Source organism: Stenella coeruleoalba, assembly GCF_951394435.1.
Source record: "Stenella coeruleoalba genome assembly, chromosome: 7".
NCBI classification, from domain to species: Eukaryota; Metazoa; Chordata; class Mammalia; order Artiodactyla; family Delphinidae; genus Stenella; species Stenella coeruleoalba.
The window spans coordinates 71,773,519-71,794,476 of record NC_137153.1 but is presented as its reverse complement, the minus strand read 5'-3'; the positions used below and the strand labels follow the sequence as shown (position 1 = coordinate 71,794,476).

Below are 20,958 nucleotides of genomic sequence, written 5' to 3'. Positions count from 1 at the left end.
ATCAAACCTAGGCCCCACTTTCCTAAGTTCTCATCTCCAGGTTTCTTCTTCTGTGGCCCAACATGATTTCATAGTCATAAGGAAATGGTCCAGTGTGGCCACTAACTCCCTATGAACTCAATACTAAATTAGTCATTCTGTTCCACGAACGCCTACAAGTATGGGGGCATTCTGGGGCACAGTTCCCGGGTAACTTGTGTGCATTTTGGTTGAGGTTTTTTTCTGCCATCACTGGTCTGCGCTCACACTGTCCAGTGTAGTGGGGATGTGGACCCTGAGAGGAGAGGAGGGCAGTGCTCCTGGGGAGAGAGAGGCTTTGGAGCAGGCAAGGAGGTTAGTGCCTCACCAGTAACAGCAGGCTTCTTCCGCCTTTGCTGCCCGTTCGTGCTGGAAGAGGAAGAAATGAAACAAGCTCAAGTCGTCATTCACCCTCAGATTATTTTATTCTTACTTGGAGAGAGAAAAACCTGCATTTGAGCCCAGCTTCTGGCCCCTTATGAGTTGTTTGAACTTGGATATGTGAACAGTTATGATAACATCTTTCCTGTCTCAATCCCAGGATTATTGGGAGGATGCATAAGTCAATGCATAGGAAAAATGCTGCACACAGTGTCCAGTGAAGCACCAATAAGCACAGCCACTTTCAGTTGGGGTCAGTATTCTCTATTACTGCTGTCTGTTGACATCTATCATCTTGGTGTTATGGTTTCAAGTGAGAGCCTCAAGCAGTATTAACTGTATTATTTTAAGGATGATGTAGCTTCTGGGACCATATTTTACTTTCTGAAGATTGTAATTTTAGGGATAACAGAATACTGAAAAGGGAGTATTCTGGAAAATTGAGGACATATGGGCAGCAGAGAGACATTTTTTAAAAAGTACTAGACTGGAAGTTAGGAGGCTTGATCCCTAGTCCCTCCTCTGTCAGTGATCTTGAACCACTGTGGCACCATTCTGGGCCTCTGTTCCCCAATCTGTAAAATGAGGGTGCTTGACCCATTGTTTTGTAACTGGGATGAGTTGTGGAGTCACCTGGGAAGATCCCCAACGGTGGAGCTTTTGGTTTTTGTTTTGTTTCTTGCTGTGTTTCCAAAACTTAAAAATGTCATTGGCACAGGGTAGGTACTCAATCAATCCATTTTTATTGAACAAATAAAACTTTTTGAAAATTCGCAGGCCTGGGTCCACTCTAGAATCCTTGTAGTATGGGGTAGAACCTGTGTATATATATTGAAAAAGCCCTCCAGATCATTTTGTCAAGCACTCCTGGCTATGAACCACGAAACTCAACAATCCCCAAGGTTCCTTCCACATAGTTGCCGGATTTAGCAAATAAAAATACAAGACATCCAGTTACACTTGAATTTCAGATAAACATGAAAAAAATTTTAGTGTAAGTGTACGCCCTGCAATATTTGGTTGTTACAACTTAGGCTCATGGTTAGGGCAAGAGAGTGGCACCTTGAAACTGGCCCAGATTTGGGAATCAGGCAGATAATCTTGGTTTGACTCTTTGCCCTGACTGTGCGATCTTAACAAATTGCTTAACTTCACTGGGCTTTATAACTATAGTATCTCTCCTGTAGAGTTGCTGCAAGTGTTAGAGATCATATAGGCATGATGGCTGGCACTTGGCGAGTATCTAATAAAGTTTAGCTGTTATTACTATAGTTGATAGGTTTAGTTGGTTTGAAGAAACAAAACTCAGTATCAATGAGACCTTTATTGAATATACTATCAACTAGTAAATAGGCATTCTGAAATGACCAAGATTATAATTCATAGTTCTAGAACTTCCTTGGTGGCACAGTGGTTAAGAATCCACCTGCCAATGCAGGGGATACAGGTTCGATCCCTGGTCCAGGAAGATGCCACATGCCCCGGAGCAAGTAAGCCCGTGCGCCACAACTACTGAGCCTGTGCCCTAGAGCCCACGAGCCACAACTGCTGAGCTCATGTGCCACAACTACTGAGGCTGTGTGCTGCAACTACTGAAGCCTGTGTGCCTAGAGCCCATGCTGTGCAACAAGAGAAGCCACCGCAATGAGAAGCCCGCGCAACTCAATGAAGAGTAGCCCCCACTCGCCACAACTAGAGAAAGCCTGCTCACAGTAATGAAGACCCAATGCAGCCAAAATAAATAAATAAATTAAAAAAATCATTCATTCAACTAATACTGAATTTAAAAAAAAATAGTTCTAGGTAGACCTGGGAAAAGTTAGAATGAATGCTGACCTTCTATCAAACAATACCTCTATGTCTGGGGGAACAAAACATACTAAAAATTAATAGATTATCCAGCATAAATAAAGGAAGGAAGTTCTTTCATTTCATTCATTATGAAATGTCATTTGCTTAGCTGACTTTTTCTAACGTCAAAGGTAAATATTTGCTCAGGTTTTATAGGGTCATTAGACAGAGGGATAGGCTATTACTTGGGCAGTGGAAATACTTCAGTGCTAACCTAGCTTATCTGTCTTCTAGCTTAAAAGCATCTTCTGTTTCTAGAACTTTTTTGTTTCCAGAAACTTCTAACATATCTCCTCTGGTTAAAAATTAAACACACATGGCAATAAAAGTAAAATGTCCATTCAAAGAAAGCAGTTTTCTCTAGAAATATCTATCTGGACAAAATCTGTAGATAATTTCAAAATGAAATTTAAAGAGGTATGACTGGAAAGTAAATTGACTGTTACATTTTCAACTGAGCTACTCTGATATCAACTACACACTTTAAGTCTGCCAATTGTTATTTCATCGTTTATCCAACACATGTTTATTATTGAGCATATGCTAGGTACCAGATACTGTTGTGCTAGGAATCCTCACTGAACAAAACAGGGGTCAGTGAACATAATAGACCCCAATCCTTGCCTTTGAGGAGCTTGTATTCTGGGGTCGGGAGAGAAATATAAGCTTGCTCCATAAGTGAATTCTGTAGGCTGTAGATGGTGATAAGTGCTGTAGGAAAAGGAGAACGGGCAGGAAGATGGGACTAAGTGATAGGGGTGGAGTGGCAATTTAAACAGCATGGTAACAGTGGGCCTCTCTGGGAAGGCGACATTTGAGGAAAGGAGGTGATGGCAGGAGCCACAGTGCTCCAGGGATGAAAAGAGGAACGTCAAGCACAAAGGACCTGAAGGGGGAGTATGCCTGGAGTGCTCCAAGAATGGGCCAGGAGGCCAGTGTGGCTGGAGTGGAGAGAGGGAAAAGGGGAGGAGGAGGGAAGAGGACTAAGTAACTATTATTGTCTTAATCATGATTAGGGGCTCCATGAACCCAACTTCCAATTCTGAGTCTTAGTTTATCTACTGTATGACTGCAGGGAAATCCTAAACTGCTTACCTGGAATGATGGTTCTTGTAAAGCATGGGTAGGTTAGGATTTATTTCACAAAACTGTGACTGGAGAAAATCAGTATAACTTGGTGGTGATGAATGTGCTTTAACTGATAGATCTGAGTTTATATTCTGGTTTCCTTACTTGCTAGATGTGTGCCCTAGGGCAAGTTACTTAACCTCTCTGTGCTTCACGTTCCATCTCTGCAAAATGAGGCAACTAAAAGTGGCTACTTTTGAGTTGTGAGGGTTATAGGAGAGGGTCCACATAAAATGCTTAGCACAGAGCTTGGCACATAAAATGTACTAAATAAATATCATGATTATTTCTTGAAAAGTATAATTAGGAGGATTAGGCATTTCAAAATATCTATTTCAGTGTACATTTGAAATGTATATTTAATAGCCAAAACATGCTCTTGCACAAAAATGTCTTATTATTGTTATGAATCGTTGTGACAGCCAGCCTCCAAGATGATCCCCAATGATCCCTGTCTCTGAGTATTTACACCCTTGTATCGTCCCCTCTCACATTGTACCAGGGTTGGTCTATGGGACCAAAGAATATGGCAGAAGTGATGGCATGCCATTTTTGAGAATAGGTTATAAAACACATTGCAGCTGTGATCTTGATCGCTCTCTTTCTCTCTCTCTCTCAATCATCACTTGTTCTGGGGAACCAGCTGCCATGTCATGAGTAGCACTGTGGAGAGGCCCCCTATGGAGAGGCACCCCCTATGAGGTCCACATGACAAGGAACTGAGGCCTTTTGCCAACAACCATAAGAGTCAGACCCTTCTTGGAAGTGGACCCACCAGCCCTGGTCAAAACTTCAGATGACAAAAGCTCTCACTGGCATTTTGACTCTAACTTCGTGAGATACCCTGAGTCAGAACCATCCAGCTAAGCAGATCCCAGATTACTGACCCTCAGAAACTCTGTGAGATGATAAACTTTTATACTCTCAAGCGTCTAAGTTTTGGGGTAATTTGTTTATGCAGCAACAAATAACTAACACCCTATGTGTGTGTGTATATTCAACAGTTAATTAAAATTTATATACATATATGCATATGTATATGTTTTAATTAACTTTTGAAAATATAGAATATATTGGATCTAATCCAATTTCTATCATTTTTCTATCACCTTTGGTCTTTAAAGATCACCATTGATCCTTGGTAGTTTATAAGCATTTGTTCAGTTATTTTTTACATACTTGTTATCAGTGCATACACTCCTTTTTGTATTTGATTTTCCCCCTTAGAATCATTTCACATGTACCAACAGATTGCAACATTCTTAGCATTTTACTGGCTATATAGCATTCCTCCCTGTGGCTTTGTCACATCATCTCAAACATTCCCTATTGCAGGACATTCGAGTTACTTTCAGTTTTTAAAATAATAACAAAATAATAGCTGGCACAATAAAAACTAGTGCCAATTAGCTGGGCAATGTACTGAGAGTTAAACAGACTAAGTCCCTGCTCTTAGATACATAAAAGACAACACAGAGGGAGCAAGCCCTCCTAAGGTACACACAGACTACAAGCAGATATTGGACACAAACATTGGCTAAATAAGTGAGCTGCCCTTTAGGCTGGTCTACGATGGTGAGTACCAAGGAGCTGAGTCAACCTGTTTATGAAGATAATAATAATAATAGTCTTCTAGAATTCAGTGTTTCCTGCTGAAATATAGGAATGACAGTAGACAATAAAACTTTTGCTTCAAGTCTCAAAGCAGAGTTTCAGAGAGGGTAGCCCTGAACAAAAGCCACTGTCCCCAGACTGTGTGTCTGTCTCCTCCCATTTCACCATTCTCCTCCCCTCCTTTGGCTGTGCTTTGTCCGGGTCTACAATTGTGACTGGAAGAAAGAAGTTGATTAAGCCCTTCTTTGCTGAAATCCAGCACGACAATATATGTACCAAGTCTCCTTTTGAACATAACATTCATTAAAAGGCTCTTACGTAACCAGATCCTGTAAGAGAGGAGCCATCATTTCTCCAGCTTGGTTGGTTCTGGTGCTCAGGCTCTGACTTTACTCATGTTCCTTACAGGGTTTTGAGGACCACCGGGTAAGCAAGCCATCTTTAACATTTAAAAAATAATTTGTGATTGAAGGGAGCTACACTTAATATATTAAGAAACATTAAACATGACTAATTCTAAAACCTCATCAGGCTCATGCCCATCAACTAGATTGATGGGCACGAACCTGATGAGGTTGTTTTATTTTTTTTCTGATGAGGTTTTAGGTGCAGCCCTGCCAGTGGCAGGGAGGGGAAATTAACACTTCTTTAAAGACAAGACTGAGGTTGTGTTGACATCAGCGTTCCTTATTAAGTTTCAGCTGTGATCATCCTCAACTGAATGTGGGGCAGCCTCCTTCCTTTCCCCTCCTCCCCACTCAGTGCCCCTACCACCCACAGAAGACTCCCCTCCCTGTCAGCTTCACTAAGAGAAACTTCGTTTTTATCTTCCGTTAAAAGTTTGTCTGATGAAAAGGCTTCAAGGCTCAAAAGACAGCTCAGTTGTTTGAAAACTCCTGGGTTAGAGAATGGTGCTATGAGGTCAAGGTCGAAAGGTCACTGGGTCAGGGTTTCCTTGCCAAAGGAGAAAAAGCTTCAGTGACAATGACTCAGCTCAAAGTTATCGCTAACATGGTTGCAAAAGCAAAACAAAACAATGTAATGCACATGCTGTCCTAGCTGGAAAGATCAGTGCTGAGTTCTGGCTCTGCACTCCTGCAACGTGGGTTTGCATCCTACCTCCACCACTTAGCACTGTGGCTTTCTGCAGATATTTGAAACTCTTTAAAGCTCCATCTTCATTGCTCCAAACTGTGGATATAATCATGTCTACCTCACAGGAGAAGCAAGTTCTCAATAAGTGCTATCAATTACTAAAATTACATTGTTAATTATAATAATGCTTATATTATTATAAATATTATACAACTAAGCCTATTATTATAAGATTATAATAATACTTATTAATACTTACATCTTTCAAGTCAAAGTCTATTATATTACAGTTAATTTAGTGTATGTATTAACTCCCCTAAAGGTCAGGTGGTTTCTCGGGATTCTTCATCTTTGTGTCCTTTATAAAAATTAACTGAATGCTTTGGACACAGTAGACCCTCAATAAGTATTTGTTAAATAAATAAATGTTCTAAATATAGTGGGTCTGCAGGGATAGCCTTGTACATATAATCCCTCCACTTAGCATCCTAGGTGAATGTCATACACCTTTAAATGCTCTATAAATATTTTATAAGAGTAACAATGATGTAATGAAGATTATAATTATGAATAAAGATTACTCTTAGCTTAAGTTTCCTGAAATAGGGTTAAGTCCTTCAGCAGCATATAAAACATATTCACACAGGGTTTCAGCCTAATGCAAACTGAACCCTAACTTACTTTGTTAAATAACTAAAGCAAATGAATTGCTGAGTCCTTTACCTTTCAAACAATCGTTTCCAGGAACCAGAAGTGTGGGGCTATAGATTGAAATAAATTAGGCCTTCTTTTTTTTCTAGATTTAGGTAATCATTATCTTACATGTTTTCTGACAACAGTCAGCAACTAGATTATTTTACATTCATTTCCTAAGCTTTGTGATGCTTCTAACGAAATGGCAAACCAGCTAGTGAAATATGAGTTATGGGGTTTTGGATATAGAAAGAAGCAGAGCTGGCCCTATGGGCCATTCCCTTCTGCTTCTCTATCTTAGATTTCTCCAACCAGGGAAGCTGAAGCTCTCTTTTGGAAGAGGAAACCACAGAGCCACTGGCAGAAGGTAAGTCTTCCAGACTGTGAGTCATAGACTAGCATTTTGTAATATTAATAAATGTTCCTTAAAAAGAAGATTCCTTAGCGGTAGTAAGACCTTGGGCAAGGGTGAGGGAACACACGGCTTCCCTTAATAAACTTCCAAGGTTGGCACTGGAAAAGGATCTGCAGGTGGTGGATCCAGCTGTCTCAACTGCACAGTCCCCCTGCCCCCTAGTTCACCTTCCCTTTGAGGGAGACTCCCTTGTGCTGTGCTCAGGTCTGCACCCACACTCTCTCTCTTACACACACAGACACATTCTTGCCACTTTGACTTCCCTTTGACACTCTGGCATGAAGACAGCTAAAACCCCTTCCCTCACATCTCTGTAAAACATTTGAGAATGACAAAACTTAAAATCTCAATGATAACTATGGTATACATCCATTGTAAACAAAGAAACAAACAAAAAGGTGGGGGGTGGAGGAGATGAAGAAGAGTAGAGTATTAGGAAGGAAATTGCTTCCAGGGCCTGCCCCAATTTTACCTGTCCCAAAGGTCTGGTACAACGTTGGTGGCCTCCTGCCTGTGTCTTCCTTGCTCTCTCCTGATTTCTCTCCTTGCTGCCATGTACGTTATTGGGCCTGAGTGTATGGGACACTCTCAAGGTGCCAGATTCTTACCTGCAGTATATCCAAGGCCCATTCTCGTGCAACTCACTCTGTGAGGTTTGATCCTTACTGTAACTTGATGAAGCAGGCACAGTAGGTATTCCTTCCATTTTACAGACAAGGCGCTTGAGGCTCAGGGAGGTTAAAGAGTTGGCTGCTGGTGTTTGCACACAAGTCCTAGTATATGACAGATGACTAATTGCATTACATGAAGGGCCGCAATGCAAATGGTCTGGTAGAATGTACCAGTGTAGATACTCTTTAACTGCAAAGTCTGTGTAACTTATGGTCATGTTCATTATTAATGTACTAGATTACCTTAACTGAATCCTGAGGGAATGGGCACAGGACAAATTGGTTTTGACAGGAAAGGAGGGAGAGGAAAAGGTTCTGAACATGGGTATGCTGCCAGTAAGACGGTCCTCGATATGACCACAAGTGTAGAGCACTGGGCCACATGATGCCATTGGGGGTGATGTCAAATAAATAAATAATGTGTGTTAAAAAGTGCCTGAAGGAAATTTGCTGTAATCTTAACAGTGGCTATATCTAGGTGATGGAGCCATAAGCAATTGTTATTTTTCTTTATTCTTTTTTATATTTTTCCAAAATCTTTTTCTTATAATGGTCATACATCACTTTTTTTTTTTTTTTTTTTGCACTACGCGGGCCTCTCACTGTTGTGGAGCACAGGCTCTGGACGAGCAGGCCCAGCGGCCATGGCCCACGGGCCCAGCCGCTCTGCAGCATGTGGGATCTTCCCGGACCGGGGCACGAACCCGTATCCCCTGCATCGGCAGGCAGACTCTCAACCACTGCGCCACCAGGGAAGCCCCTATACATCACTTTTATAGTCTAGAAAACTGTTAAGTGTTACTTATGTGTTAGCTTATGTTATTTTGTAAAAATATATGACTATAGGGACTGCCCTGGTGGTCCAGTGGTTAAGAATCTGCCTTCCAGTGTAGGGGATGTGGGTTCGATCCCTGGTCGGGGAACTAAGATCACACATGCCGGGGGTGGGGGGGCGGGGAACTAAGCCTGAGCGCCGCAACTACTGAGCCTGTGTGCTCTGGAGCCGGCGCACCACAACTAGAGAGAAGCCCGAGTGCTGCAACGAAGAGCCCTCACACCACAATAAAAGATGCCACGTTCCGCAACTAAGACCTGACACAGAGAAAAATAAATTAAAAAAATATATATATAGATGACTATCAAATGAAAAACATATGTGCTTCAAAGGACACTATCAAGAAAGTGAAAAAGACAAGCCACATAATGGGAGAAAATATTTACAAATATATACCACATAAAGGACTAGTATCACTTATCAGATATAAGTAAAGGTCTCTTATAAAGACCAACAATAAAAAGACACATAACCCAATTTTAAAATGGGCAAATTATTTGAATAGACATTTCTGCAAAGAAGATATACAAATGGCTGGTAAGGATATGAAAAGATGCTGAACATTATTAGCCATTAGGGAAATGCAAATTAAAACCATGGGCTACCACTTACTATCTATATATGAGATGACAATAACAACAGTCAGCAAGGATATGGAGAAATTAGAACCCTCATAATGGGAATGTAAAATATTACAGCCACTTTGGAAAAGTATATGAGTTCCTCAAAAAAGTAATTATAGAGTTACTGTATAGCCAAGAAGTTCTACTCCTAGACATACACCCAAGAGAAATGAACAGATGTGTTTACACAAACACTTGTACATGAATGTCTTAGCAGCATTATTCTTAAGAGCCAAGAAGTGGAAACAATCCAAAATGCCCATCAATGTATGAATGGATAAACGAAATGTGGTCTTATCCATACAGTAGAATATTATTCAGCTATAAAAAGGAATGAAGTACTGATACACACTACAACATGGATGAATCCTGCATATAAATGTTAAGTTTAAGAAGCCAAACCCAAAAGCTATATGTTACATATTTCTATTTATATGAAATGTCCAGAATAGGCAAATTCATAGAGACAGAAAGTAGATTAGTGGTTGTCTGGGGCTACGGCGGGGGGGTGGGGGGTGGTGGCGGGGCTGGGGAGTGACTGTTAATGAGTATGGGGTTTCTTATCGTAATGATATGAAAGTGTTCTGGAATTAGATAGTGGTGATGGTTGCATAACTGAAAATATATTCAAAATCACTAAATTATACACTTTAAGAGTAAATTTATGCTATGTGAATTGTATCTCAGTGGGAAAATGACTAAAAATGAAGTAAAATTTCAAATATAAATCCACTAAAAATTCAGAATCTGCCACACTTTTGATTAGGTTTGTCTTCTTTTGAGGACCTACAAAATAAATGTGTACTGACTAAATGTAAGGAAGGAGAAATAAAGGATGGAGGGCACTTTGTGTATGCAGGAGCCCCCTTGGGAATAAGTATTCTTTTCATAGAATCATAGACATTTGTGGGACGAGGGATTTTAAAGAAGATCCATTGAATCCATATAGCCTGTTCTACAGATGAAGAAACTGAGGCCAAGAAGGAGGAAAGACTTTGTTTACTGTCACCCGGTGAGCTGGCAAAGGAATGAGGCTAAAAGTGAGATTTCCTGCCCCTGTCTATCTGTGAGCTGCCCTTTGCTTGTCTTCTTCACAGACAGGGGCCATCAGTTTCAGGATTTTGCAGGTGTGCTTTGCTGCGAACATGTAGGGATTTCACAGCCTCTTCTCCCCAGAGGTTAGCATCTTGTGAGGTTTGGTGACTCTTCACTGTAACCTACTTGCAAAAACACTGTGACTGCCTAAAGCCCCTCTGGGTGTGTGCTCTGCTGGAGAGCTCAGGAGGTGACCCCCTCCTCGCTCCCCGCGCTTGAGAAAATCAGTGATTGGAGAGCTGGCATTAGTGTTTCTTGTCTTGGTCATATTTGTCGGTCCTCCCGTCCTTTTTATTCAAACCATCTTCAATTTGAAAGAAGCCTCAGGTCACAGCCTCACTTGCACCCACTTAGATTGCTCTGAATCGAGTGTCTGACTTCCTAGCTCGGTTCTATGCTCCCCAGGCAGGCACTGCGTCTTCTTTGGGGTCCCCCGAACACCTGCACCCTTCTGGACACGCATTCTCTCCTTTTCACCGAGGACTCCGTCCTGCATCCGAGCCGGCGCGAGCGCACGGAGGACACAAGGCCGGTCCACAGACTGTCCCGCTCAGGCACCTGCAGGAAACCAGATCCCTGAATGCTCCAGAGTCCCGCTCTCACCAGGGGCCTGGAAACAAACCGACACCCACTGAGCAATTTCTTAGTGGAGGGATGGGGCAGTAAATGGTGCTAGGCGGGGGTGTTAACCGTGCCAGCCTCCCGCGTCCAGGTACTCCTCTGGGCCAGAGATGATAGAATCGATCTGACGCAAGTCTCACTGGGGATGGATTTTTTTTTTCCCTCCCTCGGGGAAGGAAAGTAAACACGCGTAGGCAGCAGGAGCGTGCCGGAGCGGAGGGAGCTGCTCTGCTTGCTTCTCGCGGTGCCGAAGCCAGTGGGCCTGGGCGAGGCGGCGGAGGTGCGCGAAGGTGCCTCGTGGGCCTGGTGGAATTGGAGCGGCGCGCAGGCGCACTGGAGTCTGCCCGCCGGCCGGCTCCGGGGTACAAAGAGAGTGCCGCCGAGAGTCGGGGTTCCTTGAGGTCTCGGGAGCCGACTGGGGTTTCGCAGGCCTGAGCTGTGCCTCCGTCGCTCTCCGGGACGCAGCCACAGTCGTTTCCCACCCGGAGTCGGAGGCTTGTGGGTCTCCGACTATCTCGCTTTTGCGGTAGCAGCGGGGCCCAGGTGGTTCCAGAACGTTTCGGGGTTTAATTCTGGCGCTTGCGAGCTGGGCAGGCTCCGCCCTCCGCCGCCCCGCCCCGCCCCGCCCCCTCCTCCGAGGTCCGGGAGCCGCGGGCGAGGAAAAGAGAGGCTGACCGGGTGCCGCAGGTTGAGAGGAGCTACTGGAGGTGAGTGGAGCTGAGGGCTGCGCTGCGCCCCCTTTCTCTTGCGGGTCAGCGCGGGGGCTCGGGTCTCCGACCCCTGCCCCGGGCCGGTCTCCGCGCTCAGCCAGGCCAGCTTGGCGCGCGCCGGTGGCGGAGGGCAGCCCCCGCAGGCTCCCGCTCGCCCGGTTACCCTGGCGGCCTCAGGACGGGCCTAGGGACGGGGTCCGAGAGGTTGCTGCGGCCCCGCGGTCCGCCGTCTTCGGCGCATTGCGGCGGCGGGGCTCGAGGGTTTGGAATGGGAGCGCGGCGCGCGCGGCTTTGGGGCAGCGGGAAAGTCCGGGCCGGGCTGAGAGGCGGGAGGGTGCGGGCGTCTCTCAGGCCGGGACGCACGGCCCTTGGGTGTCCCCGGGTCCTTTATTAGCCCGGGTAGGCTGAGAGAGCTCTCCGAGGCGTCTCCCCTGGAAGTTTTCGGCTCCGCTCCGCAGGAGGGAGTGGCGGTCGACCCCTTTCTTCCTCGGTCGCGGAGCGGCAGGTGGCCTCCGGTCGCCCTCAGCGGACTCCGAGATGGCTCCGGCCAGGGTTGAAGGGGCCGGGCGGTGGGGGAGGAGTTCGGGAGCTCTGGGCCTCCGGGGCCAGTCGAACCCGGCCGGGACAGCGTGAGCTTCTGGTGGTCGTGTCGAGGCAGGGTGCGAGCGCCCTTAAGCAGACTTGTTCTCTCAACGCTCCCCCTCTTCCAAGCCCCTTCCATGCCCACGGCAGTCTCCTCCCCTTGACCGTTCTTCTCCACCTGGGTCCGCGGGGAACTTTCGGAGGCAACTCTTCGCGGCGGGTCCTGCAAGTCAGCAAGAACTTGTGCTGCGCGGGGGTGACTTGACGAGGGCTTTGGCAAGTTAGCGTTAAAAACAATCTATGGCGTCCCCCAGCGCCCGCTCTCTGCACATCGTCTCTACGGAGGTTCGTCGAATTAATGAAACGCTATATCAAGACGGGAGCCCTGAGACTAACAAGGAAGGTTAATCATCCAGATCTATGGTTGTGCACTTTCTTGCCCCAGCTTCATCCCATCCACCTCTGAGCTGGATGGAAATCAGGGCCAGTTTCCTCGTTTTTAATTCATGAGTGTATTCACCTTGCTTTTTAGGTGGTACTTAGCTGTCCATCTGCTAGTTGCTTCTTTCATCCAACTTTCTCTACAAAAAAGTTGGGCACTCCCACATGTTATTTATTTTAAAAGTTGAGATATGATAAACGTTCCATAAATTTACCCACTTAAAGAGTATAATTCGGTGTTTTTTTTTCAGTATATTCACAGTTGTGCAGTCGTCCCTACTGTCTAATTCCAGAACATTTTCATCACCCCCAAAAGTAACCTAGTGCCCATTAAGCAGTTATTCCCCATTTCTCCTTCCCCCAGCCTCTCACTCCCTCATTATAAAGTGAAGCTTTCCCAAGATAGAAATTGAATGAGAAAACTGAGATTATTAACTTCGGCCCTTTTTCAGTTAGTAGATTTGGGGAAAGGTGCTGCTGCTGAGCAATGGAAGAAATATTAAGAATGGGCTGTCCTCTGGTGAGATTACAGTGTCTAAGGATGGAGGAGAAGCTGCCAGTAGAGGAATAATTGCCTCCTTTAAAAATACATAAGTTAGGGACTTCCTTGGTGGCGCAGTGGTTAAGAAACCGTCTGCCAATGCACGGGACACGGGTTCGATGCCTGGTCCAGGAGGATCCCACATGCCGCAGAGCAGCTAAGCCCGTGTGCCACAACTACTGAGCCTGCGCTCTAGAGCCCGCGAGCGACAGCTACTGATCCCCACATGCTGCAACTACTGAAACCTGCACGCCTAGAGTCCGTGCTCTGCAACAAGAGAAGCCACAGCGATGAGAAGCCCCCGCTCGCCGCAACTAGAGAAAGCCCACACGCAGCGACGAAGATCCAACGCAACCAAAAAATAAATAAATGAATAAATAAGTTAATAATAAAAAATACACAAGTTAGGAATGCATTTTATCCCTGTAGGTAGGGCACGCCAGTGCTTTGGGGCACTTTCACACTTTAGATTTGCCAGGTCCACAAATAATTCCAGTTGAGGTTCTGCCTCAGCAAATGCGAGTTCTATTTTGTGTATGTGTTTTGGGGGGAGGTGTTAGTTTTGTTTTAAAGTATCCACTGTCCCCAAAGAAAGAAACCACATATAAATGGCCACTAGAATGGATACATTCAAGACTTGGGTTCATTTCATGAGTATCAGCACCTGCTCTCAAATAGCCCTATGAGCTACTGTGCTCATGTATTAACCCTTGGTCTGAGGTGGAGGAGGAGGATGGGAAAGGGTCTAGTTGGAGGAAATTCAAGAAACTGGGGAAAGGAGTTGGAGAAAGGCTGAAAGGGGAGTACTTGTGGGAGCTGAGGTCTGTTAAAATGGAGAAGGGTGAGCAGATTCAGAAGCAGCAAAGGGGAATCTCAAAAATTTCGGACCCTTAAGCATTTTGTTGGACTATTTGTGCACGCTCTGAAGATCACGTTTTTTTTTTTTTTTTTTTTTTTTGCGGTACGCGGGCCTCTCACTGTTGTGGCCTCTCCCGTCGCGGAGCACAGGCTCCAGACGCTCAGGCTCAGCGGCCATGGCTCACGGGCCCAGCCGCTCTGCGGCATGTGGGATTTTCCCAGACCGGGGCACGAACCCGTGTCCCCTGCATCAGCAGGCGAACTCTCAACCACTGCGCCACCAGGAAAGCCCTGAAAATCACGTTTTAGTGAGCAGAGCTGAAGCTATCCAAATTACACAACAACCACCGTGCTTCTCTTCTGCCCTCCAATCAGGTGAAGTCAAGTTGGTTTCAAATGTTACAGGATATTTTATGCCTGTTGCATGGGTGGCTTGGCTTATGCATCTTTTTTAAAAAAGTAATTTTAAAGTTGAACTATAACATACATATAAATCTTAAGGGTACAATTTGATGAATTTTCACAAAGTGAGCATAAACTTATAACCAGCACTGAGATCAGGAAACAGAGCACTGCCTTGCCTTTCTCCAGTCACACTGTCTCCCCAGAGGTGACCACTGTCCCAGCTATCGGTTAGTTTTGCCTGTCTTCATGCTCTGTATACACATGGGATCATACAGTATGTTTTCGTGGGGGGTTTTGTTTTCGTTTTGGTTTGGTATCTGGCTTCCTTTAGTCAAAATTATGTTTGTGATATTTAGCCGTGTTGTTGCATGTGGCTGTATTTCGGCCATTATCATTGCTGTCCAATGTTTCATTGTGTGGCTGTGCCACAGTTTATCCATTCTAGAGTTGATGGGCATCTGAGTAGTTTCCGAATTTTGTCTGTGGGGACTAGTGTGACTGTGAACATTCTACTACATGGCTTGATACACAGTACACATTTGTATAGGGGATGTAGTCAGGAGTAGAATTGTGCTTAACTCCTCTCCTCCCTCTTTCCTCTCCAATAAAATTCAGTGAAAATTCCTCTAAGGTGAAGGCTGCTCCACCAACTTTCATTTAGAATAAACCAATATCAATGAACTTTAATAAATAATAATTACATTTGTATTTTATGCAAGGCCCTGGTGGGGGGAATTCAGAGACTAAGACCCTCATATGGTTCATAGCAGATGGGGAGATGTAAGGATACAGAATTGAATAGGAGCAGAAGGATGGAAATATCTGATATAAATGGCTCATTGGAAATGTAGGGGAAATTATCACCAAGTAGAGAGATCTGGTTGATGTTTAGGGAGATTGGGCCTTGAAGAATGTGTTTAGATGGGGGTTAGAGTAAAAGACATTGCAGTTTAGGCCATGGCTGTTGAAGGAGCAAGGAAGTCCAGCAGTGCTTGACACATGATAGCATTGTCAGTCACATGCTTAGAGACCCAGCTGAATGGCAATTTGAGATTGTGCCCTTCATCCAGTGGTTCGTGATTATGAACCAGCCTGGTGATCTCTGTGGAAATGTTGTAGCTCTGAATCCAGACTGGCCTGTTTGAATCTAGGTGCTGCTGCTTGCTGTGTGACCTTTCATATAGTTACTGAACCTCTCTGTGTCTCAACTTACCATCTATAAAAAGGGGATAATAAAAAGCACTCCCCTGACAGGGTTATTATGAGGATTAAATGAGTTAAAACACATAGCACGTTGAGGATTGCCTGGTACACAGTAAGTGCTAAACATATTTGCTGTTGTTTCTTTAATTTATAATTGTTTAAATTTCTATAGTAATATTTGTACATAGTAAGAATAATGAAAATAACAAAGAAGGGTTTAAAATGAAAGCTAAAACCCATTACTCTTTTCTGATCCTAGCTCAACTATGTCTGTTTTTAGTACTTTTGGTTGTTATCATTGAACAAATTAACTTAAAATTTAGTGGCTTGAACAACTGTTTCATGGTATTATGTGTCCTGTGGGTCAAGGATTCAGGCAGGGCTTGGCCGCTTCTCCTCCTTGTGGTGTTGACTGAGGTCTCTCTATTGCACACACCTGGTGAATGGGCTGGTCTGGAGGGTCCAGGAAGGCTTTGCTTCCGTGCCATGCGCCTTGGCAGGGTTGGCTGACAGACTGGGCTCAGCATTAACTGTTGACTAGAGTGCCTACACATGGCAGCTTCAGCATGTTGGCCCAAGGTAGTTGCACTGCTTACATGGCCATCACCTTCCTCCAGGTATTAATCAGGGTCTGTAGAGAAACAGAAGAGTAGAATGTATATATGTTTATAGAAAGATTTATCATAAGGAATTGGCTCACACATTTGGAAGTCGGTGATTTCAAAGCCTGCAGCGTGGGCCAGTGGACTGGACACCCAGGAGAGCTGGTGTTACAGATGAAGACTAAAGGCAGTCTGCTGGAGAATTCCCCCTTGCTCCGGGAGGCCAATCTTTTTGCCCTATTCAGGCCTTCAGCTGATTGGATGAGGACCGCATGTTATGGAGAGCAATCTGCTTTACCCAGACTTTACCAATTAAAATGCTAATCTCATCCCAAAACACCCTCCAAGAGGACACACACAATTAACTTGAGCTATGAGTGCCTCAAGTGAAGGAGTTGGAAGCTTCTTGCCCTTTTATGACCCAGCCTCAGAAGTTACATAACTTCCTTTTCAGCAAGCTCTGTTGATTGGATCAGTCACAAAGCCTGCTCAGACTCAAGGGGAGAGGACATAGACTGGCCACTTGGTGGGAAGAGTGTCAAAGCATGTGCAGCCTTCTTTTTAAACCTGCCACAGTCTACACTTGTTTCACAAATTTGACAATAGCTCTTAACTCCCTGCTAAGGAAGAACTGGAATTTGTATTACCTCCCACCTCTCTTTTCTTCCTCTCCCCTTTGCCTCCCAATATTTATTAGATATCATATTATTTTTATTTTATTAATTTTAGTTCTCTTTTCAGTTACCTTTATAATTGTTTTAAAATTAATTATTTATTTGGCTGCATTGGTTCTTCGTTGCTGTGCGCCAGCTTTCTCTAGTTGCGGCGAGTGGGGGCTACTCTTCGTTGCAGTGTGCAGTCTTCTCATTGCAGCAGCTTCTCTTGTTGTGGAGCACGGGCTCCAGGCACACAGGCTACAGTAGTTGCAGCCCCCGGGCTCATTAGTTGTGGCTCATGGGCTCCAGAGTGCAGGTTCAGTAGTTGTGGTGCACGGGCTTCATTGCTCCACGGCATGTGGGATCTTCCAGGACCAGGGCTTGAACCCATGTCCCCTGCATTGGCAGGTGGATTCTTATCCACTGCGCTACCAGGGAAGTCCCTACCTTTATAATTTTAAATAACGTGTTCCACACTTGACAAGGCCATGGCAGGTGGAACGCTCACGTTTGTTGGAGTGTTTGTGTGTGTGTGTGTCTTTGGGAGGGGCAGTGAAGGAGAATAACAGAACTGTCTTCAGTGGGGGACATCTGACAATGAGGCTCTTACTAAAACACTGCAGCCACTAGGCGTGTGAATTGCCTTGAGCATGTACTCTGCGTGAGCAGAGCAGGTGACATAATCCCGCAGTTTTTATTTTCTCTCTTTGGCTTCTAAACTCAGGTACTCGTTTGCCTTTTCCTTTCTTCAGTTTTGCATTTGAAGTATGAATGCTGGAAGCAAATGATATTCTCACTGATGAAGAAGCTTAAAACAGATATACTGTTGAGCTGGATATTTGTGTATGGATGTATACCCCAGGAAAACCTGTCAGAAATAAGTATCCTTATGTTTCTTTTGTTACAGAAGCAATCAGTTAATTGGAGAGAGTTATATGTTTCAGGAACCCTGTAGCTCTGTTTTAGGGTGGTTTTTTTCCTTTTTTAAAAAATTCATTTAGGGAACTCCCTGGTGGTCCAGTGGTAGGACTTGGCGCTTTCACTGCTGGGGCCCGGGTTCAATCCCTGGTCAGGGAACTAAGATCCTGCAAGCCACTCGGCACAGCCAAAAAAAAAAAAAAATTCATTTAGTTAATGGAATTGACCAATGGGGCATAGTTTAGTCTCAGGAGACATACTAATACATTTTTATAATTATCTAATCCCCTGAGAAGCACACAAGAAGAACCTCTATTCTTGTTGGTTTACATTTATTGCATATTGCAGTTAAAACTCCTTTTGATATTTATTTTATCTAATTTTCGGCTTGATTAGAGGCAAGAATGTAAATTTGTTGATATTTGCATTACATTTTTGGCTACATTTGTTCAGATTTCTGTTGGTAATTCCGACTTGTTCACCCTTTGACCTTGGGGAAAATATGAAAAAATAATTAGGTAGAAATCAAGCCTGAATTTATTCATCCTTCCTCCTTTCCTTCCTCTCCCTTCCTCTTCCCTTCTCCCTCTCTTTTGTATTATTCTTAACAGAACTGCTCTTTCCTCTAAAAAATACGTGTTTAAGAGTAGCCCTTTTTAGGGGCTGGAATTGTCCCTATTATGTGATGTTATGACTCACTTTTCTATGAAATACTCGCTCATCTCCCTTCCCCAAATAGAACCATAGACCCAAGCTGATCATCTTTGTATTATACCCCATTCCAGTCACTACTGTAGCCCAAAGGATATGCTTCTAATATCATTGATTACTTTCGTCAGATTTTTGAACTTAATAGAATCACAGAGTGTGTCCTTTCTTGTGTCTGGCTTCTCTCACTCCATGTCCTATTTGTAAGATTGATCTATTGTTGTCTTATGTGGCTATGGGTTGTTCATTTTCATTGCTTATTGTATTCCATTGTGTGAATGTACTACTGTTTATCCATCCTACTGGAGATGTACATTGGGTTGTTTCCAGTTTTGGACCAATAATGAACAGTGTTGTTATAAACAATTTTGTGCATGTTTTCTCATGAACCTATGTATACATTTCTGTTGGATAAGTATCTAGGAGTGGAATTGCTGGGCCACACAGTTCACCTGTAGTAGGGACTGCCAGAATGGTTTTATTAATTTATGTTGCCAACAGTGGTATGTGAGTTCTTGTTGCTCTACATTCTTGTCAATGCTTGTTAGTGTCTGTTGTCTTATTTTAGCCATTCGAGTAAATGTGTGTTGTTGAATTCCCCAGATGACTAATGAAGATGAGCACCTCAAAGAGAGCTCGTATTCTTTTTGTTTTATGGCACAGTGAGATAGGAAAGGTAGGCCAGTGAAAGAATTCATTGAGACTTTATATCAGTTTCTTAACTAGTCTGGCTTTTCTGTTTTTCCATGCTGTATAATTCATTTCTTGTGAGTTTTTTTTCTTTTAATTGGTAGGAGACGCATCTCAAGAGATTTACTACTAATAAAAGTTTAAAGAGTGGAAATTCGTGAATAAACTCTACTGGTTCTGAGAATTAAAGTATTCAGTATATTTAAAGACTGAAATTTTGCTCATGCTGTCTTACTCTTTCAGCTTTTCTAATTTGTTAAATCAATCTATTGATTTTTGCTATTCACTGTGAAATTTTTATAGGGGAATTTGCCTGGGTCATGCTCTGTAGTTGGCCAGGAATTAGATTTCCACATGAAAATGTAAAAGAAGAGTTGAGTTCTTGGTGCATAATTTTTTTTTAAGATTTATTTTATATATATATATATATTTATTTATTTAATTTATTTTTGGCTGCGTCGGGTCTTAGTTGCAGCACGTGGGATCTTGGTTGAGGCATGCGGGATCTTTCACTGAAGCGCATGGGCTTCTCTGTAGTGGCATGCGGGTTTTCTCTTCTCTAGTTGTAGGGTGGGCTCCAGGGTGTATGGGCTCTGTAGTTTGCGGTACGTGGGCTCTAGTTGAGGTGCGCGAGCTCAGTAGTTGTGGCATGCAGGCTTAGTTGCCCTGCTGCATGTGGGATCTTAGTTCCCTGACCAGGGATTGAACCCACGTCCCCTGCATTGTGAGGTGGATTCCTTACCACTGGACCACCAGAGAAGTCCCTTGGTACATAATTTTTTAAAGGAAAAACAGAGGTTGTCCACACAGGGATAAGCTGGGTATTGTGAAGCTTCAGTGTCCATGCTGAAAGTTTTTGCCATTTCCTAGAAAATGAAATAAGTAGTTTTGATGAAACTTAACATATGATTTGGTGGGCTTGAGTTTATTTTGATTTATTTTCTGTTGGCCTTTTGAAATTCATCCTTCTGCTTCTCTTTAGGGCACCTGTTTTATCTTCTCAATTGTTTCTTCTTAAGGATTGTATGCTTCTTTAAGAATGCAACCTGGCTCTGTACTTCCTCAGTGAGTATGTTCTGTCTTCCCTTAAATATTTCTAAGGGTATTACTGACCAAGGGATAGACACTATTTAGACACTATTGGTCTTAAATACTTCTAAGGTATTTGTGGCTACTGTTTGGTTTCTTGGCGGCAAGATTAAATCCTGTGAGGCATAACCTGAAGGGTATTTGGAGAATCCAGGCTTCTGACCTTGAGGGCAGAATAAGACTTCTCTGTCTTTCGGAGACGTCACCCTTTGCTCTCCTTTAGAATTATGACTCAGGAGTGGGAGGAGAGTTGGCTGAATCCTTATCATGGAGAGAAGGCTGGGAGAGAAATGATTGAGGTTTACTTACAACAACTCAGAATTTCTCAGCCCTGGCCGGGTTTCAGTCACAATTGGGAGAAGCAACTCAAATAGTTCACTGTGATGAAAGTTTGTGTATATTTAATTTTTTTTTAATGTTGAGAGAATTCAAGGCTAGTTCTCTAATGAAAGTCATATGAACTTACTTGTGTTCTGATATGTTTTTATTTGGGGGAGGTTGGAAAGGAGAAAGTT

The 20,958-nt window shown here is 43.7% G+C and overlaps 1 protein-coding gene across 8 annotated transcripts in view; it reads left to right on the top strand.

Annotated features, from left to right (window-relative positions):
• Positions 1–11,287: 11,287 nt before the first annotated feature.
• Positions 11,288–20,958, top strand: part of KANK1 (KN motif and ankyrin repeat domains 1) — a 193,185-nt gene continuing 183,514 nt past the window's right edge. For 3 of the 8 annotated variants that reach the window (XM_079927394.1, XM_079927397.1, XM_079927395.1), the window contains exon 1: positions 11,290–11,747. The gene's annotated coding sequence lies outside the window, so the exon portion shown is untranslated. Of the gene's footprint in view, positions 11,748–20,958 lie in introns of all 8 variants that reach the window. The other 5 variants (XM_079927391.1, XM_079927389.1, XM_079927392.1 and 2 more) reach the window with 4 other exon arrangements.